A 15164-nucleotide genomic window follows, 5' to 3' on the forward strand; every position below is an offset into this window, starting at 1 on the left:
CCTCCAATCATACTTGCCCACCTGAGACGCCAACTGAGTGATGAGCTATGTATGGGAATAGCTGTGTGCAGGGCATCCTTTTTCTGCCAGCCTGGTGGCAGTTAAAGCAGTGTGGCCTGGAGTCAGTGACAGTGGTGGCAGGTCCTCCATGAGTCTGATTCTGCAATATGCTTCTTGGAGAGGCTCTTGAAAGCTGCATCCAGATCCTGTTTCTCTAACATCCCTAAATAAATTTTCCTTCTACGGAAACTAGCCAGAGTGGATTCTGTTGTCTACAAGCAAGAATACTAATAAACACGCAAATAAACAAATACATATGGAGCTGAACCTTGAACAACACACGTTTGAATGGTGTGGTCCACTCTCATGCAGATTTTCTTCTGCCTCTGCCACCCCTGAGACAGCAGGACCAAGCCCTCCTCTTCCTCCTCTTCAGCCTACTCAGCATGAAGACGACAAGGTTGTGAAGACCTTTATGATGATCCATGATCTGTTTCCACGTAAGGAGTAGTAAATGTATTTTCTCGTCCTTATGATTTTCTTAATAACATTTTCTTTTCTGTAGCTTACTTTGTGGTATGAATACAGTATATAATATATATAAAACATACAAGATATGTGTTAATCAACTGTTCATGTTATTGGTAAGACTTCCAGTCCATAGTAGGCTGTTAGTAGTTAAGTTTTGGGGGAGTCAAAAATTATTCACACACGTGGATTTTTGACTATGCAGTGCCCCCATGTTATTCAAGGGGCACACACTGAGGAACTAACAGTTTGAGAGGTTAAGAGTGTGGCCTAGAGTCACCCAAAGCTATAGCCGGGACTGAAACCCAAGAGAATGAGAATCGAGAGCCTGGACTCTTATAGGATGCTGTCAGATCAACGCCCCCACCTGGTGACAGCAGTCCTATATGGGTTACTCGTATCCTCAGGTGATCATCCTGCTCAGCGTGGGCAGAACATGAATTTCTTCTCGCTTGTTAGGTGCAGAGGTTGCAGGTGGCAGGGAAGAGAGCCTTTGCATGTAGTGCCTTGGCCCAAGGCTCTTGAGCTCTTGCAGAAATCTCCCTTGAGGACTGCAATGTGATGGGGTTGTGTATGTATTTATTTAATTCATTTAGGGAGAGTTTTGCTCTGTTGCCCAGGCTGGAGTGCAGTGGCACGATCTTGGCTCACTGCAACCTCTGCCTCCTGGATTCAAGCAATTCTCATGCCTCAGCCACCAAGTATCTGGAATTACAAGTGTGCACCACCATGCCCAGCTAAGTTTGTATTTTTATTTTTATTTATTGAGACGGAGTTTTGCTCTTGTTGCCCAGGCTGGAGTGCAGTGGCACCATCTCGGCTCACTGCAACCTCCGCCTCCTGGGTTCAAGCTATTCTCCTGCCTCAGCCTCCCAAGTAGCTGGGATTACAGGCATGTGCCACTACACCAAGCTAATTTTGTATTTTTTAGTGGAGATGGGGTTTCTCCATGTTGGCCAGGCTAGTCTTGAACTCCCGACCTCGCCTCAGCCTCCCAAAGTGCTGGGATTACAGGCGTGAGCCACCGCACCTGGCCAATTTTTGTATTTTTAGTAGAGACGGGGTTTCTATGTTGGCCAGACTGGTCTCGAACTCCTAACCTCAAGTGATCTGCCCACCTCGGCCTCCCAAAACGCTGGGATTACAGGCATGAGCCACCATGTTCCTTTGTCCTGCCAAAGGAAGAGTTTTAAAAATGAACTGAGGGTTCAGGTCAAGAAAGATTTAAAATAACAATGGTAGGCCAGATGCAGTGGCTCACAGCTATAATCCCAGAGCTGGGACTGTGTAAACCAGTGCCTGGCCAGGATTGTGTATTTTTATTAATGTTATTGTCATGAAGTTCTGTATCCATCTCAGGGTCAGAAATGAGTGAGGGACAGGGGTTTGGAGCCTGATAGACCAGTCCCAGGAAGGAAAGGAAGAAACAACCCATGAGTGTGGCCCTGAGGTCATGGACCATCCAGCCCCTGCATGTCTGCTTGAAGAAGGCTGGCTCAGTGGCCCTGGAAGTCAGATTTATGCCCTTTGACATCACTGCTAAGATTCCCTGCAGAAGGGAAAGTGGAAGCTCCTGCCCACAATTCAGGATCTGCTTTAATTAAACCAGTGTCTTGTCCTAGGTAACAAAACAAGTTGCCAAGAGTGCTGAGCTCATGGCAGGGGAAGTCAATCGCACAGAAGTTGTTTACCCACTGGCAGGACCAGCCTGTTAGCAACTCAAGATGTGAAGGGTTTTTCTGTTGATGCATTTCTTTGCATTTTCCAAGGCTGATGGATCAATAGTTACAAACAGCTAAAATAAATGTGTCTCCCCATACCCTCAGACTGGAAGATGGACTATTAGATAACTCAGGTGCCCATCAGGCGTTACCGCTGTCAGCAGCTGCTATCCATGACCTTGCTGCATCCTCACAACAGCTTTGTAAGTCAGGGCTGCTGTGTCTGTTTCAGAGAGATGGAAACTGAGGCTCAGAGAGGGGACACCATTACCCTGAGTCCCAGAGCTGATTGGTCATCAACCACAAGGTCTCTGCCAGTATCGGTTGTTTGCTTTTATATATATATACACACACACACATATGTAATATATATATGTAATATATGTGTGATATATATATGTAATATATATAAAAAAATCAATGTTGTTAGCATTGTCAGTTTCCCTGATGATCCTCTGAGAGGAAACACTGCTTGCCCAAGGTCACACAGCCACTGAATGGCAGGGCTGGGATGAGAAGCCAGCGCGTTTGATCGCAGAGCCTCTGGTCTGAGCTTGCCAGCCGAGCAGTCTGGCCTCTGCACGCCTGCCCTGGAAATCAATGAGAGAAAGGCCAGAGGCATCAAGATTTGTGTTTCTCGGAGAGGCCCCTGAAGGGAGAGGCAGGCTCCTTCCCTATTCACAGCACCAAAGGTGTCAATTCCCAGCTCTGAAGGACCTACTCCCCAAGGCTGCCGCTCTATTTTTAACCTTGAATCCATCAATAAACGGAGCCTGGCAGAGCAGCCTGCCTGATATTAAGAAGAGAGGAAGGGACCGTTTATTAAGCACTTTCTGAGTGCTGGGCATTATGTGAAATGCTTGACATGGATTATGTACTTAAATCTCCACAGCATTCGTATAAAATAACTACTGTTATCACAATTTTATAAATAAGGAAAAGGAAGCTCAAAGAGGTTAGGGGACTTGCTAAGGCCAAGCAGCTGAGGTGCAGAGCCACAGTCCCAATGCAGATCACACTCAAGTGTGATGTCCAAGTCCAAGTCCATGCCCTTTCTTCCTAACCCCCTGGCTCTAATGCAGCATGACTCTGACCATTGGGCAGCCTGTTTGGAGGTGGGGTGGGATGGAGCTGAGAGTCAGCAAATAATCGCTCGAAGTACTAGGGAGGTGCAGGCAGGCAGGAAGGAATCACTCGCTCCAGCCGGTTGGTTGGGAAAGGTTTCATGGAGACTGAAACCCAGACCTTGGATTCCCCAGATGGAGGAAGGAAGGGCCTGGCAGGCAAAGGATATTAGGTACTTTTCATAAGTTATCCCCTGACATCAATAGTGGTGATGAATCAGTGTGAGCTATTTGGAGGCTATTACTGACCCTCTTTTACAGATGACTAAAAGTGAGGCTTTGAGGGATCAACTCACCGCCTAGGGTCACCGGGATTGGAATCAGAGTCTGGAGGATTCCAGAGACCATGACACCACCCTGGCCAATGAGAGGGTGTGTGATAAAAACAGTTGCAGGCAAATGGACATTTATCTAAAGTGTGGGAGTGAAGAAGATAAGGTAGGTTTCAAAGGCAATAGACAGGCAGGTCTTTTTGTTTTGTTTTGTCCTTTAAGTACGTTTGTTCATATACACTGAAGTTGGCAGATTTGGCACTAAAGTGATAAAGCTTTTTGGAGGCTGGAACTGGAGGACAGACAGACTCAACCAGGGGAAAGGGCATTGTTTGTACGTGATAGTGGCTGGGCAGAGGGAAGGGAAGGGCAAGGTTCAAAGTTCAATGTGTCCAGCAGCTCTGAGATCCCCAGGACCAGAGGCCCAGCCAGGGCTCAGGGTCCGGAGTAGCAAGTGGCAGGGGTGAGTGAGGGAGGGGTGAATTGGAGTCTCAACGGCATTCGATGTTTGTCATCAGGGGAGTGGAAAGTCTTCAAGGAGGTAGGAGATATATCCCACCCCACAATAATGGGGGTACAACAAAATGTTAAAGAGACACAGAGCCCCCCAACAGCCAAAACTTTTGGGGGCTAAAAGAGCCCCCAACAGCCAAAACTGGAATAGTTCGAGCAACAAACCAAATAAAGTAGCAATGGATTACAACCCAAAGTATAAAATCAATACCCGTGAGTCCAGAGCGATATAAATGACTGAACAAATGATATAAATAAATGAATGAGAAGAGACAAATCTCCCATACAGATTCCAAATAATTTATGTAGATAGTCCACCCTCAAGGAGGTGGCACATGAGCCCCACTGCTTAAACGTGGGCTGTGCATCTGTGCATAATGACTTCCTTCCTAAGGGTAAGTATGGAAGGGAGCATGGACGGGAGAAGAGTCATCTTCTCAGTGAAGAAACCTGACAAACCCTAGCCGGGCCAGGTGACCCAGGTCGCCATTGGCAGTATAAGGCATGTTGATCCAAGTGTGTCCCTCAGCAGCCTGGGTCAGGCTGCCAGCAGCACCTGGCGGCCTCAGAAAAGGGCCACTTTTCATAAGCACAAGCACATGCACCTGCAGCAGTCAGCGCTCCGGTTTCCTCCTGGCTGTGTCGGTTCACGTGCCCTCGGGACAAGGATCAGGAGCCTTGGAGCATCTGGCTGTGTCCATAGCAGCTAGCAGCTCAGAGGCACAGGAAATCCAGCCACCTTGGCTGCAGCCCAGGACTTAGAGGTGCAACCAGGTTGAGTGGTGACTGCATAGAGCACTGTCGGAGGCACAAACAATGCCCAACACACTTGCCAGTGACCCACAGCTACAGTTAGCAGTGTCCCGGGGCAGTAGGCATGACCTTCGGTGCAGAAGAGCAAGGGCCTTGGGAGGAGGCCCCAAGGGGCAGGGGCACCTGGCAGCTTCAGAGGGTCCTGGTGCTGGTGGCCCTGGGGGGACAGCGGTGTCCATCTCTAGGCAGGAACTGAGCCTCAGGACATGGAGCTGCAGGCCCTGTAACACTGAGCCTCTTGCTTGAGGCCCTGAGGATCTGCTCTGGTTTTCCAGTTCATAAGATAGACAACCATGAACACGTCCTTTAGCAAATCAGAGAACCTGGGAGGCGGGGTGACAAAGTGAGCTGCGGCATGTTGGGCTGGGTCAGTGGAGCTGTGGACAGCAGTGGTGACTGCTGGCTGAGCGGCCCCACTGCCTTCTGCTGAAGGGCCTGGAAGGGCCTGACGTGCACAGTGCAAAGCAATGGTGCCTGCTGCCTGCTGGCCGAGACTAGGCGGGCACAGGATGGGCAGATTAGGGAGTGCCCCGGGCTAGCGTGATTTGCAGAAACTGCTCTGCCTCCAGAATTCACCTCCTAGCTGCTCAGTGTGGTCCAGATCCGCCCCTGCTTCCCTCCTTCCCACAGCTCATAAAGCCAGGTTGAGGGATGTGCACAAAGGCATCCATGGAAAATGAAATTTTGCCCTCCCCACCCTTCCCCAGCAGCTTGAGAAGCCAGTTCCCAAAAATCAGTGCATCTCAGGAAGGCGAGACTGAGAGCTCCCCTCAGCTGAATCCATGATGGATCCTTTTGGGAGCCAGAGGGAGCCAGTGAAGCCCCCAGCCTCCTGCGTAACGACGGAAGAGAGTCCTGCCAGACGACAGCTGCCTGGGGCTGCAGGAAGGTGCCCTAACCCTGGGAACCTCCTGGGAAAAGCAGAGTGAGGCTGAGTCCATACCCTAGATGGCTGCTGAGTTGGGGAGGCAAGGCTGACACCCAGATTTCTGGCTGGGAGAACACAGTGGAAGGATCCCAGGACCTGAGATGGGGACGAAGGAGGAGGAGCAGCTGGGGTAGGAACTGGGCACTGGCCACACGACATAAGCAGGCATGGCTGGAAGTGGAGGTGGCTCCTCTTGGGCAGGACAGGACACAACGCATTTCTGCCCTGACTTCACTTCTGTCCTGCTGGACCTCAGCCAGGGAGGCCCAGCCCCTACCCTCATCAATGGCAATTTCCCTGCTTCGGCAGCAGCACCTTGGCCTCATCCGTCATCACCCTCATCTCTCCCCAACTTATAGGATCCCCTTTCTTCTCCCTCTCTAGAAACCTGCTGTCACCTGGCCTCCCTGAGACTCACGGGATTCTGAAGCCTGCAGCCCACTCAGCCAAGGGCCAGTCCTGCAGAACCTCCCAGCTTCCAGATCTGGACTCGCTTCAGCCACAGACTCTTGGAAGAAGGGAGAGAGAACTAACTACCAAGTGTTAAGTGCCTTCCGGTCTAGGTGCTCCTCCATCCTCAGCCTCTCTGACACCTCATAACTGGCAGCCCTGGGATTTGAATCTGCATATGTCTGGCTGCAAAGTCAATGCTCTTTCCTCGAGAGGACTGTGATGCCCCCATTACTCTTTTTTGGGGGAGTGGGGGGACACGGTTTTGCTACGTCACCCAGGCTGGCGTGCAATGGTGCGATCTTAGCTCACTGCAACCTCTGCCTCCCGGGTTCAAGCAATTCTTCTGCCGCAGCCTGCTGAGTAGCTGGCATTACAGGTGTGCGCCACTATGCTCGGCTAATTTTTGTATTTTTAGTAGAGACAGGGTTTCACCATTTTGGCCAGGCTGGTCTCGAACTCCTGACCTCATGATCCACCCACCTCGACCTCCCAAAGTGCTGGGATTACAGGCATGAGCCACCTCACCTGGTCCCCATTGCTCTTAACACGGAGTCTGCCCCTTGCTTCTGCCTCTCCATCACCCCCTCCTCCCTGGCTCCTCCTTATTTCACTATAAACTCAGTTCTTCCGTTTCTAGACATGCCCTCCACCTGACCTTGCAATCTTCTCCTTCCTTTGGCTACCAGACTTCTTACTTGGCTCTCTTCTGTTGCATCCCTGGTGTCCCGCCCCTTATCCCCCTGAGGTTTCATCAACCTCCCTCCCCTGCCAACCACTCCCCCAGAGTCACCAGTAACCCGGGGCCTCATGATTAGGTCCTTTCTTAGTCTTTATATTTCCAGGCCCCTCTACAACAACTGACACTCTCAACAGGTGAACTAGCTCTTGAAAAAAATAAGATTTCTTTCTACTTCTGAATTTAAAAGAAACACACACATACACACAAATGCATATTTATGAAAGATAGAGAATGAAAGAGAGAGAAAACTACCAAGAGCCAGAAACTGGTCATTAAGAAGCCTGATGGCTGGGCATGGTGGCTCATGCCTGTAATCCCAGCACTTTGGGAGGCTGAGGCAGGAGGATCACTTGAGCCCAGAAGTTCGGGACCAGGCTAGGCAACATGGTGAGACCTCATCTCTACAAATAATTTTTAAAGATTAGCCGGGCCTGGTGGTGCATGCCACCAGTAGTAAACCTGTAGTCCCAGATACTTGGGAGGCTGAGGTGGGAGAATTGCTTGAGCCCAGAAGGTCGAGGCTACAGTGAGCTGTGATCGTGCCACTGCACTCCAGCCTGGGCAACAGAGCAAGAAGACCCCATATAAAAAAAAAAAAAAAAAAAAAAAAAGGCCTGCATGGTGGCTCACACCTCTAATCCCAGCACTTTGGGAGGCTGAGGCTAGTGGATCACGAGGTCAGGAGTTTGAGACCAGCCTGGCCAACATGGTGAAACCCTGCCTCTACTAAAAATACAAAAATTAGCCCTCATGTGGTCGTGGGCACCTGTAATCCCAGCTACTCAGGAGGCTGAGGCAGGAGAATCACTTGAACCCAGAAGGCGGAGGTTGCAGTGAGCCGAGATCGCACCACTGCACTCCAGCCTGGGCGACAGAGCAAGACTACATCTACAAAAAAAAAAAAAAAAAAAAGAAGAAGCCTGACAGTACCAGGTGTCAGAGAGGATGTGGGTTCACTGGGTTTCTCAAAGGCTGCAGATGGGAGTGTAAATTGGCACAAGCGCTCAGGAAGACAGTTTGGCATGAGTCTGTAAAGTGGGACATTCACTTATCCTCTCTGGCAGCTGCCTCTGGTGCCAGCATCGCCTCTCCTCCACTCACCTCTAATTTGCGCCCCAACTGCAGTTCCCTTGACCTCATGACTCACCCCACGCTAACAAGTCCCACCTCAGCACAAGTTATACATCTTTTTGTTTCCAGCCCAAGCCCAAGCACAGCCTAGAGGTGCAGGGAAGATAACATGCCAGGAGCAGCCCTTGACAGATGGGGCTCAGGAGCTTGCAGATAAAAATGTCCCTGTCATCCATTCTCTGGGCCCACAGTTCCAAAAATCAAGTTCTCCAGCAGTGACCTCGATCTCTTCCCCATCTCACTCTGCCACCTTACTCCTGCTTCCTGGGCTTACCCCTCAAATAAACAACCAACAACAGATGCAGGTAGCAGCTTAGTCTCTGTCTCACGCTCTGCTCTAGGGAGACCCAAACTAAGACAACTATGACCTAGCAATTTCCCTCCTTACTTCATATGCAAGAGAAACTCTTACCACATACACTAGGAGACACATGCTAGAATGTTCCTGTCAGCACAAAACCTAGAAATAATCCAGAGAACCACTGAGAGGAGAAGAGACACATACATTTTGGAATAACATACAATGAAATATTACACAAGAGCTGGGCAAATGCAACAATATAGATGAAACTTAGCGATATAATTTTGAGTGGTAAAAGGAAATCCTGGCCGGGTGGTGGCTGATGCCTGTAATCCCAGTACTTTGGGAGGCCAAGGCGGGCCGATCACCTGAGGTCAGGAGTTGGAGACCAGCCTGGCTAACATGGTGAAACCCTGTCTCTATTAAAAATACAAAAAAAAAAAAAAAATTAGCCTGGTATGGTGGCACATGCCTATAATCCCAGCTACTCAGGAGGCTGAGGCAGGAGAATCGCTTGAACCTGGGAGGCAGAGGCTGCAGTGAGCCGAGATCACGCCTCTGCACTCCAGCCTGGGCGACAGAGTGAGACTCCGTCTCAAAAAAAAAAAAAAAAAAGAAAAGAAAAGAAAAAAAAGTAAATCCCAACATATCACATTAAAAAATACATATAATTTGGGGAAACAGATGTGGGTGTGATAAAACTACATAAAAGAGAAAGCAAAAGAACACAACACAGGATTCATATTAGGGGTTGCGGTGGGTAGATAAAAGTGAGGAGAATCATATCAGTCTGTGTAAGTTCTTATCAGTATTTTAGTTTTCGTCTTGGGCAGTAGTTCCATGGATATTTTTATATTATTAAAATAGGCACCCTAATAGATAAATTCATAAATGATTCAAGGAAGGCCTTTTATGGACTGATGATGAGAATGTGTACTATATACCCAATTAGTATGACAAACCTCATTCTATGCAATTGAAGTCCAATTAAAAAGTATAATAAACAGGGCTGGGTGCAGTGGTATGCCTGTAGTCTTAACTATTCAGGAGGCTGAGATGGGAGGATCACTTGAGCCCAGGAATTGGAGGCTGCAGTGAGCTATGATTGCACTACTGTACTCCAGTCTGAGTGACAGAGCAAGACCCTGTCTCTTAAAAAAGTAAAATGAGATTATTATTTAAAAACGGAAAAATACATAAAATCACAATGAAGAAATAAAAGTTACCATCCAGAGATAATCCCTAGCTATCAACATTTAATGGATATTTTATACATTGTTCCTGTGAATAAATATGTCTGTATGAGTTATCTGTATAATGGAGGTGATACTATATACAATTTTTTGAAAACGTTACAGAAATTTCAAGTCCTATATATTTATTGTAGAGTAATGAAAAAACACAAGATGCCGGGTATGGTGGCTCACGCCTGTAATCCCGGCACTTTGGGAGGCCGAGGTGGGCAGATCATGAGGTCAGGAGATTGAGACCATCCTGGCCAACATGGTGAAACCCTGTCTCTACTAAAAATACAAAAAAATTAGCCAGGCGTGGTGGCGGATGCCTGTAGTCCCAGATACTTGGGAGGCTGAAGCAGGAGAATGGCGTGAACCCGGGAGGCGGGACTTGCAGTGAGCCGAGATCACGCCACTGCACTCCAGCCTGGGCGACAGAGCAAGACTCCGTCTCAAAAAGAAAAGAAAAGAAAAGAAAAAAAAAAAAAGAAAACGCAAGAGGAGAAAAGAAGCAATTGAGAAAGAGCCACTGTCAACATTCTGGTGGATTTCCTTCCATTCTCTTCCTTTGCTTAACAGCACATTATGACACTTCCTCCACATCATTCAATATTCTTTGAAAACACCACCTCTCTCTACCTTAAAATTCTTTTTTTTTTTTTTTTGAGATGGAGTCTCGTTCTGTTGCCCAGGCTGGAGTGCAGTGGCACAATCTCAGCTCACTGCAACCTCCACCTCCTGGGTTCAAGTGATTATCTTGCCTCAGCCTCCCGAAAGCTGGGATTACAGATGCCCGGCAACACGCCCAGCTAATTTTTGTATTTTTAGTAGAGACGGGGTTTTGCCATGTTGGCCAGGCTGGTCTCGAACTCCTGACTTCAAATGATCTGCCCGCCTCAGCCTCCCAAAGTGTTGGGATTATAGGCGTGAGCCACTGTCTCCAGCCTTTAAAATTCTTAAAGTAGTAATTTGGCAGTGGAGAAGTCTGGAAAGCACTTTCTACCAAGCGGTGGAGGTTAATATCACCTGTGGCTACCATGCGCCCCCTGCTCTGATGTGAGAAGGCATTTTCCCTGTGTGGCATTCTTTCCAAAACCCCTGAGACCAGTTTAATCTGGAGAAAAGCATCAGGGAAATCCAAATTAAGAAACACTCTACAAAATACCTAACGATTACTCCTCAAAACTGTCAAGGTCATGAAAATCAAGGAATGACTGAGAAACTGTCACAGATCAGAGGAGACTAAGGGCACGGTAGCTAATGCAACGTGGTAGCCCGCACGGGAGCCTGGAACAGACAGAGGACCTGAAGGGGAAAACTGGTGGAATCCACATAAAGTTGCAGTTTAGTTAATAGTAATGTACCAATGTTGGTTTCTTAGTTTACGCAGAGACCACAGTAATAGAAGATGTTAACAATGACAGAAAATAGGTGAGGGGTAGATGGAACTTCTTATATATTTGTAACTTTTCTGTAAGTCTAAAATTATTCCAAAATAAATAATTTATCAGGGAAAAAAAATCCACAAAACCCCAAACAGTCTTTCCTTGGCTTCCTCGAAGTGGTGCCATTGTGTTCTTCCTCCCTCTCTGACTGCCTCTGGGTGTGTTTTCGTATTAAACGACAGGCACCACCTTAGGCCCTGTGAATGAGCTGGCCAACAAGGCAGACCCAGTCTGGTTCCCGCCCTTGTGGGAATACAGTCTGGCGGAGGGACTTTGGATGGAGCTGGACTTGAGGTTGGACATAGTTCCGCTTATCTCCAGCGGAGCAATCCCTAGCAAGTCATGGATTTGAAGCCCACCTTTCCTCCTCTGTAAAAAATGAATAATGGGCAGGGTGCAGTGGCTCATACCTGAATTCCCAGCACTTTGGGAGACTGAGGCAGGAGGATCACTTGAGCCCAGGAGGTCACTTGAGCCCAAGAGTTAGAGGCTGCAGTGAGCTGTAATCGTGCCACTGCACTTAAGCTGGGTGACACAGCATGACCCTGTCTCTGAAAAACAAAAAAAAACCCAAAAAAACCCCACAAAACTATATTAGCTAAATACTACCACAAGGAAGCAGTTACCAATATTAATATCAGAAAAACTGAATTAAAGCAGAAGAACATTAATAGGAAGAAAAGGCACATTTGGCACTGATGAAAGTTATAATCTCCAAAAAAGATGTAAAAATTTATGAATTTGCATGCTCCTAAAAAAGTGTTTTTAAATATATATAAAGCAGGAACTTACAGAGGTAAAGGGGAAAAATTGACAAGTCCGTAATAATTGTGTGAGATTTAAAACATTTTTTTTTTTTTTGAGATGGAGTCTTGCTCAGTTGCCCAGGCTGGAGTGCAGTGGCACAACCTTGGTTCACTGTAACCTCTGCCTCCCGGGTTTAAGCGATTCTCCTGCCTCAGCCTCCCGAGTAGCTGGGATTACAGGTGCCTGCCACTGTGCCCAGCTAATTTTTGTATTTTTAGTAGAGACAGGTTTTCGCCATGTTAGCCAGGATGGTCTCGAACTCCTGACCTCAAGTGATCTGCCTGTCTTGGCCTACCAAAGTGCTGGGATTCCAGGCGTGAGCCACTGTGCCCAGCCAATTTTTTAAATTTTTATTTAAAAGTTTTTTTTAGAGACAGGGCCTCACTCTGTTACCCAGGTTGGAGTGCAGTGGTGCTATCATAGCTCACAGAAGCGTTGAACTCCTGGGCTCAAGCAATCCTCCACATCCTAGTATGCCTTCCTGTAGAGGACAGAAAGCCAAAACTCTTTCGCAGATTCCCTTACAATGAGTGTTTCAGATGTGAATTATTTTCCAACACTTACTGCTATTGTGCAAGATCTGAAAAGCAGATGAGAGGCCAAGACCATTGTCCTTTTCCGTGGGCTGTTACTGCTTCCAAGCACAACTGTGGCGCTATCGAGTTTGCCTGCATCAATGTCTGGCCCCTAGTGTTGTGTATGTGGGCAGTAGAAGCAGCAGTGGCAGTGCCTGTATTAGACCTTTGTATTGTTACCCTAGCAGTGTATTTATAAATACAATTCTAATGTGTGTTCTATGCCCAGCCTCGGGTCCACTCCTATAGCCTGCCAGTGACTTTTTTTTTTTTAAGATAGGGTCTGGCTCTGTCACCCAGGCTGGAGTTTAGTGGTGCGATCTCGGCTCTCTACAACCTCTGCCTCCTGGGCTCAAGCCATCCTCCTACCTCAGCCTTCTAAGTAGCTGGGACTACAGGGATGCACCACCACATCCGGCTAATTTTTGTACTTTTTGTAGAGATGGGGTTTTGCCATGTTGCCTGGGCTGGTCTTGAACTCCTCTAAGCTCAAGCAGTCCACCCGCCTCGGCCTCCCAAAGTGCTGGGATTACAGGCGTGAGCCACTGTGCCTGGCCTCCCAGTGACTTTTGAAACACCCAGTGCCCTGTATTAAACCTCATTGTGCTTAAAATATCTAGAGTAGTTTTTGTTTTCTGCATTGAACACTGATTTCTGTAGATTCAAGTTACTATAGATTACTATGGATTTGAAAAACATGAGTAAAAAGCTTGAGGTAAGAAAAGCTTGAACTGTTGGCCGGGTGCCGTGGCTCACGCCTGTAATCCTAGCACTTTGGGAGGCCGAGGCGAGTGGATCATGAGGTCAGGAGTTCGAGACCAGCCTGGCCAACACGGTGAAACCCCCGTCTCTACTAAAAATACAAAAAGTAGCTGGGCGCGGTGGCGGGTGCCTGTAATGCCAGCTACTCGGGAGGCTGAGGCAGGAGAATTGCTTGAACCGGGAGGTGGAGGTTGCAGTGAGCCGAGATTGCAGCACTGTACTCCAGCCTGGGTGACAGAGCAAGACTCTATCTCAAAAAAAAGAAAAAAAGAAAAGAAAAAGAAAAAACAGGAAAAGCTTAAACTATTAAACTGAGAATTTCAATCATTTTTCAAGCATACAATGAATATTAACAATGACAGTATATCAGATCACAAAGGAAATCTTAAAAACTTAAAAAAAAAGCAACATTATGTAGACAATTTTAACTGATCACAGTGCAGTAAAAGTATATTTTCATTTTCTTTTCAATAGAGAGACGGTCTCACTATGTTGCCTAGGCTGGTCTCAAACTCCTGAACTCAAGGGATCCTCCAGCCTCAGCCACCAGAGTAGCTGGGATTACACACGTTCACCATCATGCCTGGCTGAAACATTTATTTATGTATGATTTATTTATTTTCAGTTAGAGATGGGGGTCTCACTATGTTGACCAGGCTGGTCTTGAACTCCTGGCCTCAAGTGATCCTCCTATCTTGGCTTCCCAAAGTGCTGGGATTACAAGCACGAGCCACCATGTCTGGCCTGAAACTACATTTATTTTTAATAATAACAGGTAGCCACCGGGTGTGATGGCTTATGCTTGTAATCCCAGTGCTTTGGGAGGCTGAGGCAGGAGGATTGCTTGAGCCCTGGAATTCAAGACCAGCCTGGGCAACATAGAGAGACTTCATCTTCACAAAAAATAGAAACGTTAGGCACTAATACTTTGTTTCCCTAGACACCCTGTCTCTAGGCTGGGAATACACGCATGCACCACCATGTCTGGCTAATTTTTGTATTTTTTATAGAGACAAGGTCTCACTATGTTGTCTGGCTTGTCTCAAACTCCTGGGTGCAAGTGATCCTCCCACCTTGGCCTCCCAAAGTGTTGGGAGTGGGTCACTTTAGGCCACGAATTTGAGACCAGCCTGGGCAACATAGTGAGACTCTATCTCTCCAAAATAATTTAAACTAATTTTAAAAATTAGCTTGAGGCCAATTAGTAGGCATTTAAGGCTGCAGTGAGCTATGATCACACCACTGCACTTCGGCCTGGGCAACAGAGCAAGACCCTGTCTCTTAAAAAAAAAATGAAAGAACAAGAGTAAACCAAAGGAAATAGAAGAAAGTAAATAAGAAAGGTAAAACCAGAAGATGGTGAAATAGAAAATATAATAACAACATCATAAAAAACAGAGATAAAAAAGCAAAAATCTGATTTACCAAAAAACCCTAGGATGACTGAGAGAGAGCAAGCACAAATAAATAGTATTAGGAATTAAAAGGGGACTGTAATCAATACAATAGAGATTTTTGAATCATGAGAATACTATTAATATCTTTGCAACAGGGTCTCACTCTGTCACTTAGGCTGGAGTGCAGTGGCACAATCTTGGCTCACTGCAGCCTCCATCTCCTGGGCTCAAACCATCCTCCCACCTTAGCCTCCCAATAACTGGGACTACAGGGAGTATGGGACATGCCACCACTCCTGGATAATTTTGTATTTTTTGTAGAGACAGGGCTTCACCATGTTGCCCAGACTGGCTCGAATTCCTGGGCTCAGGTGATCTGCCGCCCAGGCCTCTCGAAGTGTTGGGATTACAGGCGTGAGT

The sequence above is a fragment of the Pan paniscus genome, chromosome 1 (genome assembly GCF_029289425.2).
Source record: "Pan paniscus chromosome 1, NHGRI_mPanPan1-v2.0_pri, whole genome shotgun sequence".
NCBI lineage: Eukaryota > Metazoa > Chordata > Mammalia > Primates > Hominidae > Pan > Pan paniscus.